This window comes from Dama dama, chromosome 13 (genome assembly GCF_033118175.1).
Source record: "Dama dama isolate Ldn47 chromosome 13, ASM3311817v1, whole genome shotgun sequence".
Lineage (NCBI taxonomy): Eukaryota > Metazoa > Chordata > Mammalia > Artiodactyla > Cervidae > Dama > Dama dama.
In genome coordinates, this window is record NC_083693.1 from 60,644,980 (window position 1) to 60,671,234 (window position 26,255).

Here is a 26,255-nt window from a genome sequence, read left to right on the forward strand (position 1 = left end):
GAGCCCGAAGACAGGCCAGGAGGTCCTCCCGGAGCTGGTGAAGACCAAGCTGCTGGCAGTGGTGGCCAGGAAGGGACAGATACGGCGTGCGGTGGACCCCGGGCGTGTTGCGCTGGTTTGTCTGCCTGTCTGTAAACCTCCAGCCCGCGTTGCTTCACCTCTGGGATAGTCTCTTCAAGGAGGGCTCCAAGGTCACCTTCCAGGTGGCCCTGACCCTCCTCAAGCGACATCAGGCGTTGATCTTGAAAACATGGCTGATTCATATTAATGTATGACAAAACCCACTGGAAAAAAAAAATAATAATAATAAAAATAAAAAAAATTAAAAAAAAAAAAATAAAAAAACCTAACAGCGTCCCCGACATCTCAAGGAGATAACCAGAGGGAGCTTCGTGACGCAGTGCCACACCTTCCTGCAGACAGTATTCTCGGAGCCTGGGAGCCTGTCCACGGCCAGCGTGATGGGGCGCTGCCGCCCGGCTGCTGACACAGGGCTGACTCAGCTTTCTGGGCGAAGGAGCTTCCCCCCGCCAACGCCAACACAGCTAACGCCCCCGCCAGGAACCGAGCAACTTAATTATCATTCTGTAACGTACATCTTACTCGTGCCTGGAAAATCCCATGGACAGAGGAGCCTGGTAGGCTGCAGTCCATGGGGTCGCTAAGAGTCGGACACGACTGAGTGAGTTCACTTTCACTTTTCACTTTGATGCATTGGAGACCGCAATGGCAACTCACTCCAGTGTTCTTCCCAGGGACTGGGAAGCCTGGTGGGCTGCCGTCTATGGGGTCGCACAGAGTTGGACACGACTGAAGTGACTTAGCAGCAGCAGCAGCGTACATCTTCTCTTCATTGTAGCTGCAAGTCACCTTTCTAGATTTCTTTTTTTTAATCGGAGATGTTAAAAATATATAATACGTGAGATGTAAGGAAAAAAATGTGTCATTCATGGGAAGTTGAAACCTTCCATAGTCGAAAGCCCATTTGCCTGACTACCACTGCTGGAGCTATACTGGTCTCTTCTTTACCCCCTGAATTTCACATGTGCTTCTTGCTGGTAAGTCCTAAACTGTAAATATACCTTTTCCACAAAATGGTAGAGATAGAGGACAGCAAAAAAAGGGTTAATGAACACAAATATGTATATAACAGAGTATTTGCTACTGTCCTCATTTCTGTAATTGTTCATAAGGTATTTATACCTCCTGCTATTTATAACTTTTGGTATCCATTCCATATCTGCTTTCCTCAACCAGATGTCTGGATGTGTTTCTTACTTGGTACATATGTAATAAGTAAATCCTTTTAGTAATATTTAAATATTTTTTCTTTAATTCAGGACAGTTATGGTCTACAACTCTTTTTTCTATGGTGAATTTCAAAATAAGTGTTTATCAAATATATAAATATAAATATGAATTTATGTTTCACCCTATCTCAATAAAAGATTATCCTACAGTAAGTAGTATTCTTAAAATTCGCAAAATTTCAATTTTAGTGTAAATGAAACTTCACACTTAAATATTAACTTCACAATTAAATATATTGGTCTAGTGAGTAAAATAATGGTAGGAAACTAAGGAAAGTTAAACTTCAAGTCAAGTATGATAGCATGAGTGCTGTATTTCCATTTAACTGTTAATTGACATTGTTACACACTTTAAAATGCTTAGTATTAAAAATGCACTCTGTGGGACAGTTTTTACAATTATACATCTTATTGCAATGGATGCAAAGTTATGTTCTTAATGACTATGAGGAGAATATCTCTGTAAAATAAAGTGTGCCTTTATTGAAACTCTTTTCTTTCTATTTTTTTCCTTCAAAATATTGTTGCTTGAGAAAAAAAAAAAGATTTCTGTCAGTGGATCAAAGCCCTGTTCTCAGTGGAAACTCATCGACTATGCTTGCTAAAGAAGAGGTAAGGAGGCTATGGTGGGCGGTGGTAGAAATAAAAGGGAGACAATAATGCCCAACGATTTAACAGTTTCGACTACGTTGCATGTAATTTGATCGATCTCTAATGAATCTCCAGTCTTCTAAATTTCTTCCTAATCATAGTATGCCTTTCAGTATTGTATTTCTTTGGAGAGACAATGTTGAGACTAAATTTTCTGTCAAGTTTGCATCAGGTTTTAACAAAGGCTGTGCACTGTTTATCTGAGTCACAACTCTTTTTAGATAAGTTACAAATTAAAACTTTTCAAAATAATAAGTAAAAATATAAATAAAGGTATAGCTTTTTGATGTCTAAGAGGTAGAAAGAGAAGATATAGCGTTAGCACAGATATAAGATGATCAATCTAATAATAAGACTTTAGTGTTTTCGTCAGATTCAAAGCATGTTACGTGTCTTTGATGTTAGAAAATCACCTGAGTATTGTGGAAATCTACTTGCTCTGGAAATCAAAAGTTCTTGGTTCAAATCCTGAACATATACTAGCTCTGTGACCTTGAACAAGCTGAACATACTTCTGATTTCTTCACAAAATTGTCATAATTGTACAAGTCATGTATTCCTCTCATGCTTGTTTAACAAACAAATGGTAAAACCGTATCAGACATTATTTGGCAAAACTACAAAGCACCTTTTGATGTGGGATTCTTAGAGAAAGTGATGTTGTGCAGCATATGTGAGATAAACAGGAAATTGTACACAAACAGTATACTTTAGAATCAAATGTCTTAGATTTTAACTCCATTTAGCTTGTGCTTTTCTACACAATGAAAAGTGACTGTCACTGAAAAGTAATGAAAAAAAAAAATCATTGAATTTGATGAAGATGGTTCTGGAATTGACATCTTTTTCTTTTGTTTAACAGTAATTTTCTAGCTTAACCTGTGTTTTCTTATCTGTGAAGTGTGAAGGGGGCAGCATTAAAATCTGTGTTGAATAGTGTTAAAATGTAAAGAATACTAGTAGAACTTCTAATCCATTGGATGAACTCAATAGATTTTGTTGTTTTTATTTTTCTAGTTAACAAACTTTGTAAAGGTCATACTAAGGAAATTGCTAATGAAAATAAGATGGTAAAAATGATATGTAGTGTTAAAATTAAGTGCAGTGTAAATGCTGGTATGCTGAAAGAAATGATGTAGTGGTAAGGAATCCACCTGCCAGTGCAGAAGGAGCAAGAGATGCAGGTTTGATCCCTGGGTCAGGAAGATTCCCTGCATAAGGAAATGGCAACCCACTCTGGTATTCTTGCCTGGAAAATTCCATGGGCAGAGGAGCCTGGTGGGCTACAGACCATGAGGTCACAAAGAGTTGGATACCACTGAGTGACTGAACACACAAATACAATTTGTTTAACAAAGATCTGTTTTGCTATGTACATATTTTTATCTATTTCTTAAAGACGCATTAGCAGAAACCTTAGTGGCCATAACCGTTGCATGTTACATCCATACTAATAGTAATAAAATTATTTCTCGTTCCCCAGAACTTATCATTATAACTTATCATTATCATTCAACAGAACTTATATTTTTATCAAAAACAACTGTATTTCTCTTTCTAATTCAGCTTGATATTTCCCTAAGGTAGTCTGGTTTGGAGAACTGTACTTTCTGAAAGATCAGTCAGCATCTTCTCTATGAAACTGTAGAACATATACTCTCCAACCATCTAGGTTTAACACGCCTTAACCAGTTCTCAGCTGATTCCTTGGCTGTACTAACAACCTCAGGGTCCAGCAACATCCCGGGCACTCTGCCACACCGTCTGTTCACTATCAACGAATGTCGCCAATCAGTTTGATCAAAGTGTCACAAAGGTCAGTGTCTTGCAGATTTTGCTAAAAAATAAATGCCTAAGAAGAATATTCTCACTTTCCTCTTATTATCTTTTATGACTCGCTTTCTAAAATGTGTTCCTATTAAATACTGAGCAGAAACAAAATATATATAAACTATATGATAGATGCAAAGTGTTTAACATAGAACTAACCAAATAGTAAATGCTGAAAAAGTTAACTATTATTAGAAATAATATGCACCTAAAAACGTATTTTCAGACTTAAAAGAATTTTTAGAAATTTAAGAATTTTAGAAATATAAAGAGATACAGATATATTTGAACTTCCTGTAGCCCATTTGATCTCGTTTATTCTCCAAGGAAACTGCAATCCTGAAGTCAGTATGATTTATGCATACGCAGACTTTTATATTCATACTAGTTTATAGATTAGTTTATTCTTTATATCTGTGCATACTTTATTAAACCTAAACTAAAACAATCATAGTTGATAAAAAAAGAATAATCTGAAGCATAGATTCAGAATTTGATCATAGTACCCATTACAAATGGTACCATCAATTTATGCTCTTTTGAGAAGAGTCTGCATTATTTTTGCCAAGATTTGGCATTGCCAGCCTTTTTACTTTTTAACAGGCTACTGGGAATAAAATGGTGAATTTTAATGTGTTTTAAAAATTATTTACAATGTCAAGCATCCTTTTTGAGGTTTATAGGCCACATGTGATTTCTTTCCTGCAAAATGCTTCTTCATGACTTTTGGCAATTATTTTTTTGACTTGTTTGTGCTTTCATCAGTTGAAATGATGGAGATGCTTATATGTTTTGCATATAAATGTAATTTATTTTCTTACAAATATCTACTAATGGCTTGCCCAATTATTCTTATTTTGGTGCTATGAAAGTAATATGATACTTTTCATATTAATACTCTCAAAACTGTCAACTTTTTCATTACTTTTGATACAGATTTGTTAACAATATTTTCCAACTCAAAGAAAAATAGAAATTTCTACAAGTTTTTCTAACTAAAATTTGATTTTCCACAGCTTAGCATTTAAAATATATTGTTTTTTTTTCATAGAATGAAGAGTAAATGCATTTTCCATAGACATAAAATTTGCCTCAGCACCATTTACCAAATAGTTTATTTTGTTGTTTTCAGTTGCTAAGTCATGTCCGACTGTTTGTGACCCCATGGATTGCAGCACATCAGGCTTCCCTATCCTTTACTATATCTCAGAATTTGCTCAAACTCATGTAAATTGAGACAGTGACGCTATCTAACCATCTCATCCTCTATCACCCCCTTCTCCTCCTGCCATCTATCTTCCCCAGAATCAGGGTCTTTTTCCAATGAGTCGGCTCTTCACAACAGGTGGCCAAAGGATTGGAACTTCAGCTTCACTATCAGTCTCTCCAATGAATATTAGGGTTGATTTTCTTTAGGATTGATTGATTTGATCTGCTTGCAGTCCAAAGGACTCTCGAGTCTTTTCCAGTATTGCAATTCAAAAGCATCAATTCTTTGGTGCTCAGTCTTCTTTATGGTCCAGCTACCACATCCATACATGACTACTGGAAAAACCAGAGCTTTGACTATAAGGACCTTTGGTGGCAAAATGATGTCTCCGCTTTTTAATATGCTATCTAGGTTTGTCGTAGCTTTCCTTCCAAGGAGCAAGCATTTTTCAATTTCATGGCTGCAGTTACCATTTGCAGCAATTTTGGAACCCAAGAAAATAGAGTCTGTAGCTGTTTCAACTTTTTCCCCTTCTATTTGCATCAAAGTGATGTGACCAGATGCCATGATTTTAGTTTTTTGAATATTGAGTTTTAAGCCTACTTTTCATCTCTTTCCTTAAGAAGTTCTGTAGTTCCTCTTCACTTTCTGCCATTAGAGTGGCGTCATCTGCATATCCAAGGTTGTTGATACTTCTCCTGACTATCTTGATTCCAGCTTGTAGATTTATCTAGCCTGGTATTTCAAATCCAGCCTTGTATGTAAGTTAAATAAGCAGAAAAAGAATATACAGCCTTGTTGTATTCCTTTCCCAGTTTTGAACCAATCCATTGTTTCATGTTCGGTTCTAACTGTTGCTTCTTGATCTTCATATAGGTCACTCAAGTGACAGGCAAGGTGGTCTGGTATTCCCATCTCTTCAAGAAATTTCTGCAGTTTGTTGTGATTCACATAGTCAAAGTCTTCAGAGTAGTCAATGAAGCAGAAGTTGATGTTTTTCTGAAATTCCCTTGCTTTTTCTATGATAAAGCAGGTGTTTCAGTTTGGTCTCTGGTTCCTCTGCCTTTTCTAAGTCCAGCTTGTACATCTGGAAGTTCTTGGTTCAACTACCGCTGAAGCCTAGCTTGAAGGATTTTGAGTATTACCTTGCTAGCATGTGAAATTAACACAGCTGGATGGTAGTTTGAACATTCTTTGTCATTGCCCTTTTGGGGGATTAATATGAAAACTGACCTTTTCCAGTCCCAGGGCCACTGCTAAATTTTCCAAATTTTCTGACATGTTAAGTGCAGCACTTTAACAGCACCCCAGAGTCTGTTGAACAGTTTTATGTAGTTAATAGACTGCTAGGATCGATACTAAAGACAGAAAAAAATGGATGTTCATTTGCATATATTTTCAAATTAACTTTAAAATGTTTGAGTAAATATTAAATTTTCTCAGTTTCAGCCCCTCTGATTTACAAATTTAGCAAATAGAAACAGAAGCGGCTCAGATAAATTTGAAATTCATGTAGGCAATGAATACTTTTCTATTCTAAGCATGTCTTAAATATTGCATGGAACATACACTTAAAAATATCTACTGTTTATCTTAAATTCAATTTATAAAAAAGTTCTGTATTTTATCTAACCACACTATTCTTACTGAAACAAAAGTATAAAATTAGTATTTTGATGATTCTAATTGAAAAAAATAAAGTTAATCATACAAATTAATTGTGGGACATTCTCAAAGATGAAAATTTGAAAGTAAATTTGAATCGTTAAATTTTCAAACGTATTTTTTGGGAATTTGCATCATTTACTACTTGATTTTGCACTGGTCTTTTGAGATACTCCATATGTGAAGTTTAGCAAAATTTCATTATTTTTAATGGCTGAGTAGTATTCCATTACAAAAGAGAAAATTTCCTCTTCTGGGGTTCTAATACCACTGCAGATGATGACTGCAGCCATGAAATCAGATGTTTGCTTCTTGGCACGAAAGCTATGACAAACTTTGACAGTGTGCTGAAAAGCAGAGACATTACTCTGCTGACAGTGGTCCATATTGCCAAGGCTGTGGTCTTCCCAGTGGTCATATGTGGTTCTGAGAGCAGGACCATAAAGGCAGAGTGCTGAAGAACTGATGCCTTTGAACTTTAGTGCTGGAAAAGACTCGACGCCTTCAAACTCTGGTGCTAGAAAAGACTCCTGAGAGTCCCTTGGACAGCAAGGAGATCAAACCATTTAATTTAAGGGAAATCAACCCTGAATACTTGTTAGAAGGACTGATGCTGAAGTTGAAACTCCACCATTTTGGTCATCTGATGCGAACAGCTGATTCATTGGAAAAGCCCCTGATGCTGGGAAAGATTGAGGGCAGAAGGAGAAGAGGGCAACAGAGGATGAGAGGGCTAGATGGCATCACTGATGCAATGGACATGAACTTGGGCAAACTCCAGGAGGTGGTGAAGGAGAGAGAGGCCTGGTGTACTGCAGTCCATGGACTTGCAAAGAGTCAGACATGACTGGGCAACTGAACAACTGTGGAGTATGTATACCACGTCTTTATCTATCCATATGTAGATGGACATCTAGGTTGCTTCCATGTCTTGGCTATAGTAAATAGTGCTGCTTCAGTGGTCAACATTGAAGTCCATGTGTCTTTTTGATTAGCGTTTTCATCTATTCTGGATATCTAACCAGGGGTGGGATTGATGGATCATATGATAACCCTGTTTTTAATTTCCAAGGAACCTCCATGATGTTCTCCATAGTTGCTGCACCACTCTATAATCCCACTAACAATGTAGGAGGTTTCCTTTTTTCCATATCCTCTCTAGCATTTATTATTTGTAGACCTTTTGATGATGGTCATTTAGACTTGTGTGAAGTGCTACTTCATTGTAGGTTTGATTTGCGTTTCTTAATAATTAGCAATGTTGAACATCTTTTAATGTGTCTGTTGACAATCCACATGTCTTCTTTAAATAAATGTCTATGTATGTCTTCGGCCCATTTTTTGTTTTTAATTAGGTAGTTTTTTTTGTAATTGAGTTATATGAGCTGTTTGCAGTATTTTGGAAATTAAGCCACACTCAATCACATCATTTGCATTATTTTTCCCAGTACATAAATTGTCTTTATTGTTGTTTATAGTTTCCTTTGCTGTGTGAAAGCCTTATTTTTGTATTTATTTATTTTGCCTTGGGAGTCTGACATGAGAAAACATTGTTACAATTTATGTCAGAGATATTATGTCTTATATTTAAGTCTTCAAGCCATTTTGAGTTTACTTTTCTGTTTTGTGTAAGGGTGTATGAGGGTGTGTTTGAATTTCATTGAGTTACTATTACATGCAGCTGTCCAACTTTTCCAACACCACTGCTGAAGAGACTGTCTTTTCTCCATTGTATATTCTTGCCTCCTCTCTTGAAGATTAGTTGGTCATAGGTGTGTGGATTTGTTTCTGGGCTTGCTATTCTGTTCCATTGATCCATGTCTGATTTTGTGCCAGTAGCATACTGTTTTGATTACTGTAGCTGTGTATTGTCTGAATTCTGGGAGAGTCATACCTCCAGCTTTGTTCTTTTCCCTCAAGATTGTTTTGGCAATTCTGCTTTTTTGTGGTTCCGTATAAATTTTATGATTATTTGTTCTAGTTCTTAGTTTTATTTTTTGGTAATGGCTTTGTTTGATTTTGGTATCAGAGTGATGGTGGCTTTATAGAATGACTTTGAGAGTGTTTTCTTTAATGTTTTGGAAGAGTTTGAGAAGGATCCATATAATTTCTCCTTTGTATGTTTGGTAGGATTCCCCAGTGAAACCTGAATTTTGTCTTCAAGGAGTTTTGAATAGATCTTTTTATCATTACAAATGATGATAAATGAAATCATTTTATCATTATAATAAATGAATAATATATACATATAGTATATTATATATAATATATAAAAATAAAAGGAAATAAAAATTCTTTTATCATTATAAATGATTGTAAATGGCTCAGATGGTAAAGAATCTGTCTGCAATGCAGGAGATCCAAGTTTGATCCCTGGGTCAGGATGGTCCCTGGAGAAGGGAATGGCAACCCACTCCAGTATTCTTGCCTGGAGAATTCCATGGACAGAGGAGCCTGGTGGGCTAGAGTCCATGGGGTCTCAAAGAGTCGGACATGACTGAGCAACTAACACTTTTATCATTATACAGTGTCCATGTTTACCTTTTTTATGTCTTTGTTTTACAGCCTATTTTGTCTGATATGAATATTGCTTCCCCCCTTTTCTTGGCATTTCCATTTGCATGAAATATCCTTTTCCATCCCTCTACTTTCAATGTATATGTGACCTTCACCCTAAGGTAGGTCTTTTGTGGGTATTATGTTGAAGGCTCTTGTTTTATTATCCAGTCTGCAACTTTGTATCTTTTGATGAGCACATTCAGTCTATTGATATTTAAGGTAATGATTGATACCTGTGTATTTACTGCTATTTTAAACCTAGTTTCCAAGTTCATTTTGTATTTCTTTTTATTCCTCTTGTTTTCTATTTCCTTTTTTGGCTTGGTGGTTTTCTTTTATATTATGCTTGAGTTCTCTTTTGAGTTTTTGTGAATCTATTTGTATCTCTTTTGATTTGCAATTATCCTGCTTTTCAAGTATGTTAGCACATTACTATATCTTCTTACTTTAGACTGGTAGTCATATGAACTGAAACACATTCAAAAAGTCATTTTCTTACTCCCCTCCTCATTTTATGATTCTGATGTCCTATTTTATATTTTATATTTTCATTTCATTTATAATTACTTTCACAATTTTTAAAAATTTTTTATTTTAATTCTTTGTATTAGCTTATTTTTCCCTTCATGGATCACAACTTTGTCATGATGAAGGGGCTTATGTAACTCAATGAAGCTATGATCCGTACTGTGCAGGGCCACCCAAGATGGATGGGTCATAGTGAAGAGTTCTGACAGAACATGGTCCACTGAAGTAGGAAATGGCAACATACTCCAGTATGCTTTCCTGGAGAGGACCGTGGACAGTGTGAAAAGGCAGAAAGATATGACACCTGAAGATGAGCCCCCCAGAATGGAAGGTGCCCTATATACTACTGGGAAAAGCAAAGGGCAATTACAGATAGCACTAGGAAGAATAAAGTGGCCGGGCCAAAGTGAAAATGATGCTCAACTGTGAATGTGTCTGGTGGTGAAAGCAAAGTCTAATGCTATAAAGAACAATACTGCAATGGAACATGGAATATTAGGTTCATGAATTAAGTTAAATTGGATGTGGTTGAGTAGGAGATGGCAAGGGTGAACATTGACACCTCAGGAGTCATTGAACTAAAATGGATGTAAATGGGAGAATTTAATTCAGATGACCACTATACATACTACTGTGGGGAAGAATCCTTTAGAAGAAATGGAGTAGCCCTTATAGTCAATAAGAGAGTCCAAAATGCAGTACTTGGGTGCAGTCTTAAAAACAACAGAATGATTTTGGTTCATTTCCAAGGCAAATCATTCAGCATCACAGTAATCCAAGTCTATGCCCCAAATACTGATGTTGAAGAAGCTGAATTTGATGGGTTTTATGAATATATACAACACCTTCTAGAATTAATACCAAAAAAAGGTCCTTTTCATTACAGGACATTGGAATACAAAAATAGGAAGTTAAGAGATACCTGGAATAACAGGCAAGTTTGCCCTTGAAGGTAAAAATGAAGCAGAGGAAAGGCTGACAGAATTTTTTCATGAGAACACGCTGATCATAGCATATACCCTTTTGCAAAAATCCAAAAATAACAGCTCTACAAATGGACATCACCAGAGAGTCCAACACCAAAATCAGATTGATGATATTCTTTTCAGACAAAGACGGAGAAGCTCTATACAGTCAGCAAAAGCAAGACCTGGAACTGACTGTGGCTCAGATCATGAGCTCCTTATTAGAACATTCAAGCTTAAATTGAAGAGAGTAGGGAAAACCAGTAGGCCATATGGGTATGATCTAAATCAAATTTCTTACGATTATACAGTGGAGGTAATGGATAGATCCAAGAGATTAGATCTGGTAGAAAGCCTGAAGAACTATGGATATAGGTTCTTAACATTGTATAGGAGGCAGTGACCAAAACCACCACAATGGTGTCACTCACCTAGAGCCAGACATACTGAAGTGTGAAGTCAAGTGGGCCCTAGGAAGCATTACTGTGAACAAAACTAGTGGAGCTGATGGAATTCCAGCTGAGCTATTTTAAATCCTAAAAGATGGTGCTGTTTAAGTGCTGCACTCAATATGTCAGCAAATTTGTAAAACTCAGCTGTGGCCACAGGACTGAAAGGTCATTTCATTCCAATCCCAAAAAGGGCAATGCCAAAGAATATTCCAACCACTGTAGAATCGTACTTATTTCACATGCTAACAAGGTTATGCTCAAATTCCTTCAAGCTAGGCTTCAGTAGTATGTGAACCGAGAACATATAGACACACAAGCTGGGGTTAGAAAAGGCAGTGGAACCAGAGATAATTGTCAAAATTTGTTGGATGATGGAGAAAGCAAGGAAGTCCCAGAAAAGCATCTGCTTCATTGACTACTGTGAAGCCTTTGACTGTATGGATCACAGAAAAAAAAAAAAAGAAAAGAAAAAGCTGTGGAAAATTATTAAAGAGACAGAAAGGTAGGAATACCAGACTACCTTGATTGCCTCCTGAGAAACCTGTATGTGGGTCAAGAAACGACAGTTAGACTGGACATGAAAGAGCAGACTTATGCAACAGGAAAGGAGTACTACAAAGCCATATTTAGTCACCCTTTTTTTTAACTTATATGCAGAGTGCTTCATGAGAAATACCAGGATGGATGAATCACAAACAGGAATCAAGATTGCTGGGAGAAGACAGCCCTCAGATTGGGAGAAAATAATAGCAAATGAAGAAACAGACAAAGGATTAATCTCAAAAATATACAAGCAACTCTTGAAGCTCAATTCCAGAAAAATAAATGGCCCAATCAAAAAATGGGCCAAAGAACTAAACAGACATTTCTCCAAAGAAGACATACAGATGGCTAACAAACACATGAAAAGATGCTCAACATCACTCATTATCAGAGAAATGCAAATCAAAACCACAATGAGGTACCATTACACGCCAGTCAGGATGGCTGCTATCCAAAAGTCTACAAGCAATAAATGCTGGAGAGGGTGTGGAGAAAAGGGAACCCTCTTACACTGTTGGTGGGAATGCAAACTAGTACAGCCGCTATGGAAAACAGTGTGGAGATTTCTTAAAAAACTGGAAATAGAACTGCCATATGACCCAGCAATCCCACTTCTGGGCATACACACTGAGGAAACCAGATCTGAAAGAGACACGTGCACCCCAATATTCATCACAGCACTGTTTATAATAGCCAGGACATGGAAGCAACCTAGATGCCCATCAGCAGATGAATGGATAAGGAAGCTGTGGTACATATACACCATGAAATATTACTCAGCCATTAAAAAGAATTCATTTGAACCAGTTCTAATGAGGTGGATGAAACTGGAGCCCATTATACAGAGTGAAGTAAGCCAGAAAGATAAAGAACATTACAGCATACTAACACATATATATGGAATTTAGAAAGATGGTAACGATAACCCTATATGCAGAACAGAAAAAGAGACACAGAAATACAGAACAGACTTTTGAACTCTGTGGGAGAAGGTGAGGGTGGGATGTTTCAAAAGAACAGCATGTATATTATCTATGGTGAAACAGATCACCAGCCCAGGTGGGATGCATGAACCAAGTGCTCGGGCCTGGTGCACTGGGAAGACCCAGAGGAATCGGGTGGAGAGGGAGGTGGGAGGGGGGATCGGGATTGGGAATACATGTAAATCCATGGCTGATTCATGTCAATGTATGACAAAACCCACTGAAAAAATAAAAAAATAAAAAAAAAAGATTGCTGGGAGAAATACCAGCAACCTCAGATATGGAGATAATATCACTTTTATGGCAGAAAGCAAAGAGGAACTAAAGAACCTCTTGATAATGTGAAGGAGGAAAGTGAAAAAGCTGACATGAAACTCAGCATTGAAAGAAACTAAGATCATGGCATCCAATCCAATCACTTCATGACAAATAGAAGGGGAAAAAGTGGAAACAGCAACAGACTTTATTTTCTTCGGCTCCAAAATCACTGTGGATGGTCATTGCAACCATGAAATTAAAAGCCACTTTCTCCTTGAAAGCTATGACAAACCTAGACAGCACATTAAAAAGCAGAGACATCATTTTGTCAGCAAAGGTCCTTGGAGTCAAAGCTATGATTTTCCCAGTAGTCATGCATAGATGTGAGAGTTGGACCTCTAAAGACCCTAAAGAAGACAGTGCCAAAGAATTGATGCTTTCAAATTGTGGTGCTGAAAAAGACTCTTGAAAGTCCATTGGACAGCAAGGAATCAAACCAGTCCATCCTATTCATTGGAAGGACTGATGCTGAAGGTGAAGCTCCAATACTTGGCCACCTGATGCAAAGAGCCAACGTACCAGAAAAGACCCTGATGCTGGGAAGGACTGAAGCAAAAGGAGAAGAGGGCAGCAAAGAATTAGATCGTTAGATAGCATTGCCAACTCAATGGACATGAATTTGAGCAAACTTCAGGTGATAGCAGAGGACAGAAGAATCTGGCATGCTAAGTCCACAAAGTCTCAGAGCTCTGCATGACTTAGCAACTGAACACCAACACTTGCCTATTTAAGTGATCTACGATCCTTTTATATATTTGTTTTTTCTCTTGTGATTTTTCCTTTCCTCTAGATCCTTGTGCTGTTGGAAAGGAATGTTTGCTTTGACCAGTGCAGTGTGTTCTCGTGGAAAAACTCTTTTACCCTTTGCCCTGCTTCATTTTGTGCTCCAAGGCCAAACTTGCCTGTTACTACAGGTGTCTCTTGCCTTCGTACTTTTGCATTCCAGTCCCCTGTGATAAAAAAAGGACATCTTTTTTTTTTTTTTTTTTTTGGTGAAGAGAAACTAAAAAGCCTCTTGATAAAGGTGAAAGGAGAGAGAGAATTTAAAAAAACTGGCTTAAAACTCAACATTCAAAAAACTAAGAACAAAGCATCCAATCCCATCACTTGATGGCAAATAGATGGGGGAAAAAATGGAAACAGTGATAAACTTAATTTTCTTGGGCTCCAGAATCACTGTGAATTGTGATTGAAGCCATGAAATTAAAAGATGCTTGGATACTTATGACTGATTCATGTTAATGTTTGGCAGAAATCAACACAATACTGTTAAGCAATTATCCTTCAATTAAAAATGAATAAATTTAAAAAAAAGTTCTCCTTGGAAGAAAAGCTATGACAAACCTAGATAGTATCTTAAAAAGCAGAGACATCGCTTTGCTGACAAAGTTTCATCTAGTCAGTGTTATGGTTTTTTCAGTAGTTTTGTATGGGTGTAAGAGTTGGACAATGAAGAAGGCTGAGCACCTAAGAATTAATACTTTTGAACTGTGGTGCAGGAGAAGGCTCTTGGGAGTCTCTTGGAAAGCAAGGAGATCAAACCAGTCCATCCTAAAGGAATCAACCCTGAATATTCATTGGGAGGACTGCTGCTGCTAAAGCTCCAATACTTTGGCCATCTGATGAGGAGAGCCGACTCATTGGAAAAGACCCTGATGCTGGAAAAAGAGAAGAGAGTGACAGAGGATGAGATGGTTGGATGGCATCACCAATTCAATGGACATGAGTTTGAGCAAACTCCGGGAGATAGTGAAGGACAGGGAAGCGTGCTGCAGTCCATAGGGTCGTAAAGCATCAGATGTGACTTAGTGACTGTACAACAACTTTGACCCTTGCTTCTTTTCTGTTTAAAAATACTTTTCAATATACTTCTTTAGAATAGATTTAATATTGCTGTATTCTTTTAGTTTTTGCTTGTCTAAGAAATTTTTTCTCTCTCCTTATCTTATGATAATCTTACTAGACAGACTATCCTACTTGCAGGCTTTTCCCTTTTAGGATTTTGAATATATCTTTTGAATTCTTCCTGAATTGCAGTGTTCTGCACAGAAATCAGCCGATAGCCTTTTGATGTTCCTTTGTAATTAACTCTTGTTTTCTCTGCTGCATTTTAGAATTTTCTCTTTCACTTTTACCATTTTAATTATAATATATGCTGGTGTAGGCCTGTTTGTGTTCATTTGTTTGACACCCTCATTGTTTCCTGTACCTGGATATCTGTTTCTTTCTTTAGGTTTCAGAAGTTTTCAGCCATAATTTCTTTAAATACCTTTTTGATCCCCCTTACTGTTTCTTCTCCTTCTGAGATCTTTATGCATAGATCAGCATGCTTTATTATCTCATAGGTCTCATATGTTGTTTTCACGTGTCTGCTAAACTCTGTAGTATCAATTCCATAAATAGTTTTTGAATGAAAGTTACTGGCGTGTCAGATCATATTTGGATTTGAATACTAGCTAGGTATTGACTTCTAGCAAGATACACACACACTTTTACACACTTAGTGGATTGATGTCTACATTACAAGGATGTTATGACTAAATGGAGATAAAATTTCTAGCATAGTGTGAGTACTATTAATATTTTTCATGTGTTTAAATAAAATTAAAAAAAAACCTGAAGAATTAATTTAGCTGTTTCTAAAATACCCTTTTGACTTGTGCATGAAGTAAAAAAGTTCTGGTTAGCCTGATTCAAGACTACATGTCTTTATATTTTGAAGAGTGATTTGACTTAGTAAACATTTTTCAAATAGCAAATATAAAACCTATTTTATACATTAACTCGTACTTAGCTTTATGCGTTATAATGACTGATTTATTAATTTGAATTTTCTTCAAGTATTATGTTACCTCTTGTGTAATTTAGAAATATGTTGATATGTTCATCTCATAAAGTAAGGCAAATACAATTATAATGCCAATATAGTGATAAAATAACGGATATACCATCATTTCCAATAGATTTTTAAAGGAAAGTAGATTTGCTTACATAATATAATGGTTGATGGCTGTCTTCAGAGTATGAAACTCTCCATGTTATTGAAATATTCCATTTCCTTTCTGGTCCTTGCTATAAATGTGCATGACAACTGCTTTCATGAAGGTGAACAATGGAATAGCATTTTAATACTCACTCTGAAAGAAGGATTGGTCACAGAGAAAAGTGACTTCAATTATTTTCTAAAAAATAAAAGGTGAAGGAAATTGTACTGCTTATAGAATGGTCATTTCTTACACAGTGACATTTCATTCAACATACATCATTCTAGCAAAATAAAATAAAATTAATTGATAAGCTCTATGTCCCATTTATCCTTAGAGTCCTCCCAATTCCAAAAGGAAGAATTTTACTATTGATTTTTTTTATTTGATTTTTTGGTAGATGCATTATCCCATATGCCCCAGCACTTAGTCATCATAGATGACAATAGGATATGAAGAATGACAACAAGATGCCATATTTTCAGTGTATTTTTCTACTTTGAATGAAGTTATTTCATGATTTTTGCCGGTACAATACAGTACAGGGGGAAAGATAAATGATAAATTCAAAAATAGCAAAAGTGTTTCTAAACCTAAAATATATTCTCTCTTCTGATTCTCTCAAACCACATGAAATAGAAAACACAAACAGCAATAAATGACAACATCACATTACAGAGAAAATGACATTCACATAACATCATTATCTTTTTTTAGAACTGTGTTTTGTTCTTTTTTCTGTTGTACCACATGATTATTTTTCTTCCTCTTCCCTTCTATCTGAGGTTAAGCTAATATTAAAATGGAGTATTTATAGATGATCACATCTCTAAAAGGCTTTTACTTTTTCATAATGGCTTTTACTTTCAGGTAAAATTGATGTTAGATGTTGTAAAGTAATAGAAAATATATTCCTTGGTCTCTGCATCTGATTCCTGTAACTGAGCTCTTTAAACTCTTGTAATTTCCTAAGTGAAGCACTCGGAGCATCTTTTGTTCTAATATTTGATTTTTGATCCCACGTTACTTGCACTGAGCTTCTATATCTTTGGAATTTCCTGGGTGACAGCTGTGTCTTTTGTTTTCATGAGGTGACATGGGTGGGTTCCTGGATGAGGGCTTGTCACCAGAAAGGGCAAATCCTGCTTCCATGCGTTCTTGGTCATATTCGACTCTTTGCAGCCCCATGGTCGGTAGCTCGCCAGGCTCCTCTGTCCACTGGATTCCCTAAGAATGCTGGAGTGGGCTGCCGTGCCCTCCTCCAGGGCATCTTGCAGACCCAGGGATTGAACCCGTGTCTCCTGCATCTCCTGCATTGCAGGCAGATTCTTTACCATTGAGCCACCAACGAAGCCTAAACTGTGATTAGAGTCTTAGAATTTTCAGCTCCACCCCCAGTTCTCTAGAGAGGGGAGAAAAACTAGTAAAAGGTTAATGATCAATCCTGCCTATGTGATGAAGCCTCTATAAAAATCCCCAATTTATAGGATTTGGAGAGCTTCCAGATTGGTGAACACGTCTACCTACCAGGAGGGTGGTGCACCTCAAATCCATGGGAATAGAAGCCGCTATACTCTTACCCTCCCAGGCCTCCCCCGGTGTATCTCTTCATCTGTTCTTCTGTATCATTCATCATATCCATTTTTACTATATAAAACTATGTAATAAATTGGTAAACATAAGTCTTTCCTTGAATCCGTGAGCTGTTCTAGCAAATAATCAAATTTAAGGGGGAGAAAATCATGGGAACTTCAGGTTTGTAGCCAAATTGGATAGAAGTTGTGGGTAATCTAGGGACCTACTACTTGTGTTTGGCATCTGAAATGGAGAGCCGTCTCATAGGACTGAACCCTCAGCTTGTGGGATCTGATTTTATCTTCAGGTAGATAATGTCAGAATTCAGTTAAATTGTAGGACACCCAGCCAGTATCACAATAATTGCTTGTTGGTGTGGGGAAAACAGTCTCACACATTTGTGTCAGAAGTGTTGTGAGTGCGGTAGTAGTGTGACAGTAAAAGAGACACACACAGGATAAGTTGGGTTTTCTTATATAGACATAGTTGATTAAAGGACACAATAGTTCTATGCAGTGAGCAAACATTGACTGAAAGATCAAAATCTATATTAAAGTTGAAAAAAAGGTGTCTACCTCCTGTGTGTCTCTAAACTTAAATGTCTCAAAAAAACCTTTCATAGCACTACTCAAAGTATGCTCTTCAATTTTTAGGGACCCATAATCATTTATTTTCATTTCTTTTATGTAAGTCTAGATGATATTCACAAAATTGTAGAAATAAACTGCTCCTTGCTTTTAGCATATTTCTAAAGAATAAATTACACACTTTATATCTCTCAACCAAAACTGTAATCTCTTTGACATCATAATTGGTTGCAATGACTATTTGTAGTCGCTAGAGCACATGCCTCAAATCAATACATAATTGTTGATAAGAGGAAAATGCAAATATTAAAAAATGGATGATATGTAGATAGATATAAAGATAGAATGAAAGGAAAATAATTGTTAATACCAGTTTTTAAGTCAGGAATTTCAGGAGGAGGAAGCATATAGGATTCTCCTTGAAGTGAGATATTAATAATTTCAGTGAAAAATGAGTTGGTCAAAAATCTCCACTGTGGTTCCTATAACAGAAATCACTATTAAGAGATAGGAATCAGGACATGGAGCAGAGTTTATTCACTGTTTTATCTCTGGTATTTATCATAATATAGTCATATAAAATGTGTTCCTTCTCTGATTATTTAATAGAAAAATGCCACTATAACAATTATAAATTTTCTTAATCCCCCAATTTTAAAGAAAATTTTCACCTAGCTTTAAAATTACCATAAAATTAAATAGTGCATGTGTAAATATCTTGAGATATATAGAAAATTTTTAAAAAATTGAGATATGTCAAATGGGCTTCCCTTGTGGCTCAGCTGGTAAAGAATCTGCCTGCAATATGGGAGACCTGGGTTTGATCCCTGGGTTGGGAAGATCCCCTGGAGAAGGCAAAGGCTACCCACTCCAGTATTCTGGCCTGGAGAATTCCATGGACTCTATAGTCCATGGGGTCATAAAGAGTCGGACACAACTGAGCAACTTTCACAAGTGTTATTTAATTTGGTGCAAAGGTAATTGCGGTTTTGCACTCTTGAATTTTGCTATTTGATATTGGTATATACATTCATGTATAAGGTATATACATTGTTAAATAAATGTGGTTATGTTACACATCATTTTAATATGCATTTCTTGCTTTATGTTTTTTGCTAAGGACTTATTATTTGCTGTTTATTTTATATTTATTTTAGACTAAATATGTTTAGTTGTTAGACATTTATTTTAGATATTAGACAAAAAGCAAATTCAAGCAGTTTTCTTATTCGAATTCAAAATGGGTCTTAAAGCAGCAGACACAACTTGCAACATCAACAACTCGTTTGGTCCAGGAATAGCTAATGAATATACAGTGCAGTGGTGGTTCAAGTTTTGCAAAGGAGACGAGAGCCTTGAAGATGAGAAGCTCAGTGACCATTCGTTGGAAGTTGACAACAGCCAACTGAGATGATAATCGAAGCTGATTCTCTTACAACTACACAAGAAGTTGCCAAAGAAGTCAATGTCCAGCATTCTGGTCTTTTGGCATTTGAAGCAAATTGGGGAGGTGAAAAAACTCATAAGTGGGTGCCTCATGAGCTGACCACAAATCAGAAAAATTATTGTTTCGAAGTATCATCTTCCTCTTGTTCTCACAACAGTGAACCATTTCTCAATCAGATTGTGATGTATGATGAAAAGTGGATTTTATACAACAACTGGCAGTGACCAGCTCAGTGTTTGGACCAAGAAGAAGCTTCAAAGCACTTCTCAAAGCCAAACTTGCACCAAGAAAAGACAAGGTCGTGGTCACTGTTTGGTGGTCTGCTGCCCATCTGATCTACTACAGCTGTCTGAATCCTGGCAAAACCATTATATCTGAGAAGTACACTCAGCAAGTCAATGAGATCCACTGAAAACTGCAACGCCTGCAGCTTGGCATTTGTCAACAGAATGGACCCAATTCTTTTCCACGACAATGCCTGACCACACATCCCACAACCAGTGCTTCAGAAGTTAAACGAATTTGGCTATGAAGATTTGCCTTATCTGCTATATTCACCTGACCTCTTGGCCAACTGACTACCACATTTTCAAGCATCTCTAGAACTTTTTGCTGGGAAAATGATTCTAAAACCAGCAGGAGGCAGAAAATGCTTTCTAAGAGATCATGGAGTCCTGGAGCACGGATGTTTACACTATAGGAATAAACCAAGTTTATATGAATTTAGATTTATTTATTTTTTTAATGAATTTAGATTTAATTTTCAAGTGATTAAGAATAGAGACTGTGTACTGGACACATTTCATTATATTATTTTTCTTTCCTCAAACAATGATAGAACTCTAATGGGATAGGTTTTTCTGTTAGTCTAGAATTAATATGATCTAAAATTAATATGAGCTGAAACATTTATTTTATAGGAAATACACTCATTAAAATAATGCATTACTTTCCAGCTCTCAGAGACCCTGGTTTGGGTCCTATATGTTTGTAATGATGTGGAAGTTATAGAATACTATGGAAGTTAGCAGGGCAGAATCTCATGGGTATAATAGATTATGTAGAGAAAATAATTTAAAGGGTTGGTTTTTAAGAATGATGACATTTAGAACCCTTGAGAATCTATACCCTGAATTTTTTGTATCAACATTTATTAAAATATAAAGTAATTTGAAAAGCTTACATTCATAAGTGAAATTGCACTGACAAATAAGTCATGACTTTCACTAGTAAAGAGATCACTTTATCTCTGATGAAAAGTTATGATGAAAGAACATTGAATAAATTCTTCACGTTAATGGTCATATTATTTTCTTGTTTTTTTTTCATTTATTTATATTAGTTGGAGGCTAATTACTTTACAGTATTTTAGTGGTTTTTGCCACACAGTGACATGAATCAGCCATGGTTTACATGTGTTCCCCATCCTGAACCCCCCCTTCCACTTCCCTCCCCATCCCATCCCTCTGGGTCATCCCAGTGCCCCAGCCCTGAGCACTTGTCTCATGCATCAAACCTGGACTGGCGATCTGTTTCACAATTGATAATATACATGTTTCAATGCTATTCTCTCAGATCATCCCACCCTCGCGTTCTCCCACAGAGTCCAAAAGTCTGTTCTATACATCTGTGACTCTTTTTCTGTCTTGCATATAGCCATTCTTCAATCCATGTCAAGTCCTCACTGTTACACTTCCCAAATAACTTTATTCTCAATTTGACTGTTGTAGACACCATTTTTAAAACTGCAGAAAGCAAGCACCTGTTTCAAAGAAAGAACTCAAATGACTTATTAAATCTAGCAGATGACCAGACTCAGTATTTTCACATGCCAGTAACACCCTTAGAGGTATCCCAGGTTGAATAAAGTAGAAGAGAACAAGTTGAATAAAGTAGAAGAGAATATTGTTTACACTGCTAGAAAATTTTGTCTTTGTATTCTGAATATAATCAGGAATGTCAGTTCTGATGCTTGAGAATTCAACCCTATTTCAAAAGCACCACAATTAATTAAGAAATAAAGTAATAACATAATATATATGGAAAAAGCAAACCTCGATTACTCCTAAGCAATTATCTACCTTGCATATTTGAAATTATTCTTTACAAAGCTGCCTTTTACAGTGCTTTTTCCATTTGAATTATTCGACAGTATAATTCAGATTCATGCTGAAAACTGTGAGAAAAGTACAGAAAAAAAGTGAACAAGTAATTAGAGGAACTAACTTTCATCAAATAATTGATTTATAAATTTGTGATTATTGCTTGATATTTTTTTATCCATTCCTAGTGTCTTTAGATATGTACCATGCAGAATAAATTACAACTTTTGTCTTTATAACTTGTGAAATACTCTCTTTATATTAAAATGTGATTGTAGGACTTCCAATTTTAGCTCCAACCTGTATAATACTTGGAAGTTATCATGCCATCATTATAGAAAAATAACTGAGCAATGTGAAAAGCAGTGACTTCTGTTAGACTCATCAGAGATTGGAAGTCAGTGGAAAAATTATAAACAGTACTTTGGGGAGGCAGGCAAATATAGTTATTAGCAGTCTTTATCAATTTACCTGGAACAGAAGCCTCTGAAGTCTTAAACTGGGAGGAACACATAGTCATTTCAACAAACCAACTGGTAAGACTGAGTGTGAACTCGCTTGAGAAAAACTCCTGCGGCCATAGTCCAAGTTTTTGTAGATGTTAACCTCCAGGAATCCTACCAGTTTCTCATGTTGATGATCCAATAAATGCCCTCATGTTTTGGGCAGAGGAAAAGGAAAATAAAATATTCCTGGAGGATTCTCCACAGCAAAGACTACCACTGCAGGGGAAACTATGTTACTAGAGAGTTTTAACAGGGGAAGGAGTAATTATATGGCTTCAGCCACATCCCCCATACTCCCAGCCTTCCTTTCCTATTTCATGTAAGAATAAGGGGAAAAAAGCTGAAAGATACTTGCAAAAGTCACAGTCTGGGGACCCAGGCCCACCAAAAGACAGAAGTGATCATAAGATATAGAACAGTTTCCCTCTGCACACCCTACCATTATTCATTTCAACAAGGCTGGAGTATAACAGAGAATCACAACGGAAAGATCTGCAAGGCACAATCTTCATTTAAGAAGGAATTCTTAGGAAAATTCAAACATAACAACAGAGGATGGGACAGGAACACTAGAGGAAACTGAAGTCTCTGACATCTATAGCTTCAGCAAATACTGAGCAGAGTAACTACCAAAAATATCCATCATTTGGCATATCTATTCAAATTGTAGATCAAAGAAAATCTCAAAAGAATCCTGAGTTGAAAAGACATCTAGGAGGAACAAGAATGAGATTTATATCTAATTCTTTATCACAAAACATACAAACAGAAAGGTGAGTAAAATATGTAAAGCATTGAAAGAGAAAAATAATAAAAGGAAACCTAGAATTCCCTATCCAGTGAAATTCTATTTTAGAAGTTAAGGGGAATTAAAAATGTTTTCAGGCAAAAAAACCTAGGGAGATTGTTGCCAGCAGGCCTGGCTTGCAAGAAATATTGAAAGTTTTTCAGGGTAAATTAAAATTAAATAGATCAAAAATTTAGATCTACATAAAGAAAGAGTGTCAGAGATGAAAGTAAAAGAAAATATTTAATTTTTCTTATTCTTATTTGATCTAATACCTGTTTATCTAAAATAATAATACTATCAATATTTGAGTGTTTTTAACATGAAGAAAACTAGATTAAATGACAGCAATATTATAATGGGAGGGAGGATGGAATTATAAATTCTCTTTAAAAAACTACTTACCCTGTCACTAAAGCTGTATATTGTTATTTGAAAGTGGATTTAGGTCATTTATTAGTGTATATTACAAACTCCAGGATAACCAGTAATTTAAAATAGGTATAAATAATTGATATGCTAATGGACTAGAGAAAATCGACTAATATAAAATGCTCATTTGAAAGCTCAAAAGTTAGAAAAAATGGAGAATATTAGGAAAGAGAAAAAATCAAAGAACGAGTATAACAAATAGAAAAGAGTTACAAACATGGTAAATATTGGTTACACTATATAATTAATTGCTTTAAATGTAAATGGTGCAAATATAACAAACAAAAAACAGAGACTGTTAGAGTAGTTAAAATAACAATCCCAACTATATACTTACTGCAAGAAACCGTCTTTAAATATAAGGGCACAGATAGTAAAGACATGAAGAAAGATGTAATATGCTAATACTAACCAAAATAAAGTTTGAGTGGCTGTATTAATTACAGAGAAAGCAGACTTCAAGGAAAGTCATCTAGGATAAAGTGTTGCAAGACACAATCTTCATTTAAGAAGGAATTCTTAGGAAAATTCCAACATAACAACAGAGGATGGGACAGGAACACTAGAGGAAACTGAAGTCTCTGACATCTATAGCTTCAGCAATTACTGAGCAGAGTAACTACCAAAAATATCCATCATCCATAATGATAAATGAAGCAATTCTCCTGGAAGACATAACAATTTACAGTGTGTGTGCACCTAAAAACAGAGCATCTAAATATGTAAGACAAACAGTGATAGCTCTACATAAAGAAATAGATAAATACACCATAGCTGTAACTCTAACACCCATGTTTAACCAATCAATAGAGCCATCAAATACAAAATCATCAAGTCTATAACTTAACTAAAGAGAACTGGATCTAATTGGTATTTATAGACTACCTCATCCCACAGCACTAGAATATACATTCTTCTCAAGCTCACATGGAATATTCACTAAGATAGATCACATTATGGACGAATAAAATACACCTAAACAAATTTTAATGAATAGAAATTACACAAATTATGTTCTCAGACTACAATGGAATAGCAAATAAAATTGAATTCAGTTATAGAATGTTGTTTGCATAACATAAAATATCAAAATATTTGGAGAGTGAAAAACACACTTCCAAATAACATCAGGATCAAAGAAGGAATCTCAAAAGAGTTTAAAAAATATTTTAAAGAAAATGAAAATACAGAATTTGTGAAATGCTGTGAAGTCATTTCCTAGAGGGAATTTATAGCATTGAATGTGTGTATTATAAAAGAAGACAGATCTAAAATCAACAATCTACTCTCCTATCTTAGCCAGTTAGAAGAAGAAAAATAAGGGAAATTTAAGCCTAAAACAAACAGAATAAAGAATCAGATTTAGAGCAGAAATAAATGAAATGAAAACTGTAAATCAATGAAGCACAAAGCTAGTTCTTTTGATAAGATCATTAACATTTATTTTAAAAATCAAGTCAGGATAACCAAGAGAAAATGTGAAAAGACAAAAAAATACTAATCTCAAGATGGGAGTGTCCATCACTAATAACTCCATAGCGTTTAAAGGTAACAGTAACAGATAAGTATGAACAGCTATGCTCACATATTTATCAAAGTAGTTTGAGAGCTAAAATTCTAACGCTTTTAACAGAAAATGTAGGAGAAATACTTGTGACTTTGAGCTATGCAAATGTTCTTAGGACAGCAAGAATACTGTATATATTTTAAAAGTAATGTGGGGTACTCTTTTGCCCCCTTCTGATGCCTATGTCAGAAGCTTTCTCTATCTCCTTTATACTTTAATAAAACTTTATTACACAAGCTCTGAGCGATCCAGCCTCGTCTCTGGCCCCGGATTGAATTCATCTCCTCTGGAGGCCAAGAATCCCGCGTCTTATCCTTCAGCAACAACCTTTCATCTTGGGGGCTCATCCGGGATACTTCTGGACAAGATGGGCCTGCTAATCTATGTGAGCCGACTTCTGCTGACTCCAGAAATTCTGAGTCTGCCGTTTGATCCTCAAGACAATGCCTTCCTGTCCTGGGCTCACTCCTATGCTGCATTCCACAATCGGTCTAACTGCTGGGTCTGCGGAGCACTCCCCACTTCATCAGTGGAAGGCGTCCCGTGGTGGACATCTCCACTTCAAGGAAAGGACTTTCTCCAAGTTTGCAAATACCTTCAACAATTACATGTGATGCCTCTTCTTAAACTGATGACATCTAACAACCTTAAGACGGACTGATGTAACTATGGACATAATGTGACTTTTCATTTTGATTTTAACTTGGTTTAATGACTATTTTGCCTTACATCTGTAACTGTATAATGGGGTTTTCTAACTGTCTAAAAGCTTTTAATTTACAAATAGTTGTCCGAGCTCCTATGAGTGCCACAGCCTCCTCCAACTATTACTTGGGGCCCCTGGATCAGACATCCTCACTATGAGGATTAGGAGAATATGTTGCCTCACCAATTTAGGGACAACGCCCCTTGTCAGCTCGGAAGCAGTTGTGGAATGAGAACGACGCCCCTTTTCCCTAGGCAACATAATTCTCCTAAAAGAAAAGGGGGGAATGAGAGAGTCATTTCCTAGGCAGGTTGATAAGAAGTCTAGGGGTCCCCAAGGAGAGAGAGGTCTGGGATATTCAAGGAGGAAGAAAGGACAAACTTTTTTACTTTTTTTCCTCTACATTCCTTAGGATTATATAACAATAATGTATCCTGCCTGAGGACAGTCTTTGGATTAAACCCTCTGGCTAATTCTGTTATCTTAAAACATAAATTATGGGAGTAGGTCTGGTCTTTACAAGGATGTATCCTGCCTGAGGACAATCT

At 36.2% G+C, this 26,255-nt stretch overlaps 1 pseudogene; it reads left to right on the plus strand.

The window, feature by feature from the left end:
- The first annotated feature begins 461 nt into the window (after window positions 1-461).
- Window positions 462-26,255, plus strand: part of LOC133068043 (rho GTPase-activating protein 17-like) — a 61,073-nt pseudogene continuing 35,279 nt past the window's right edge.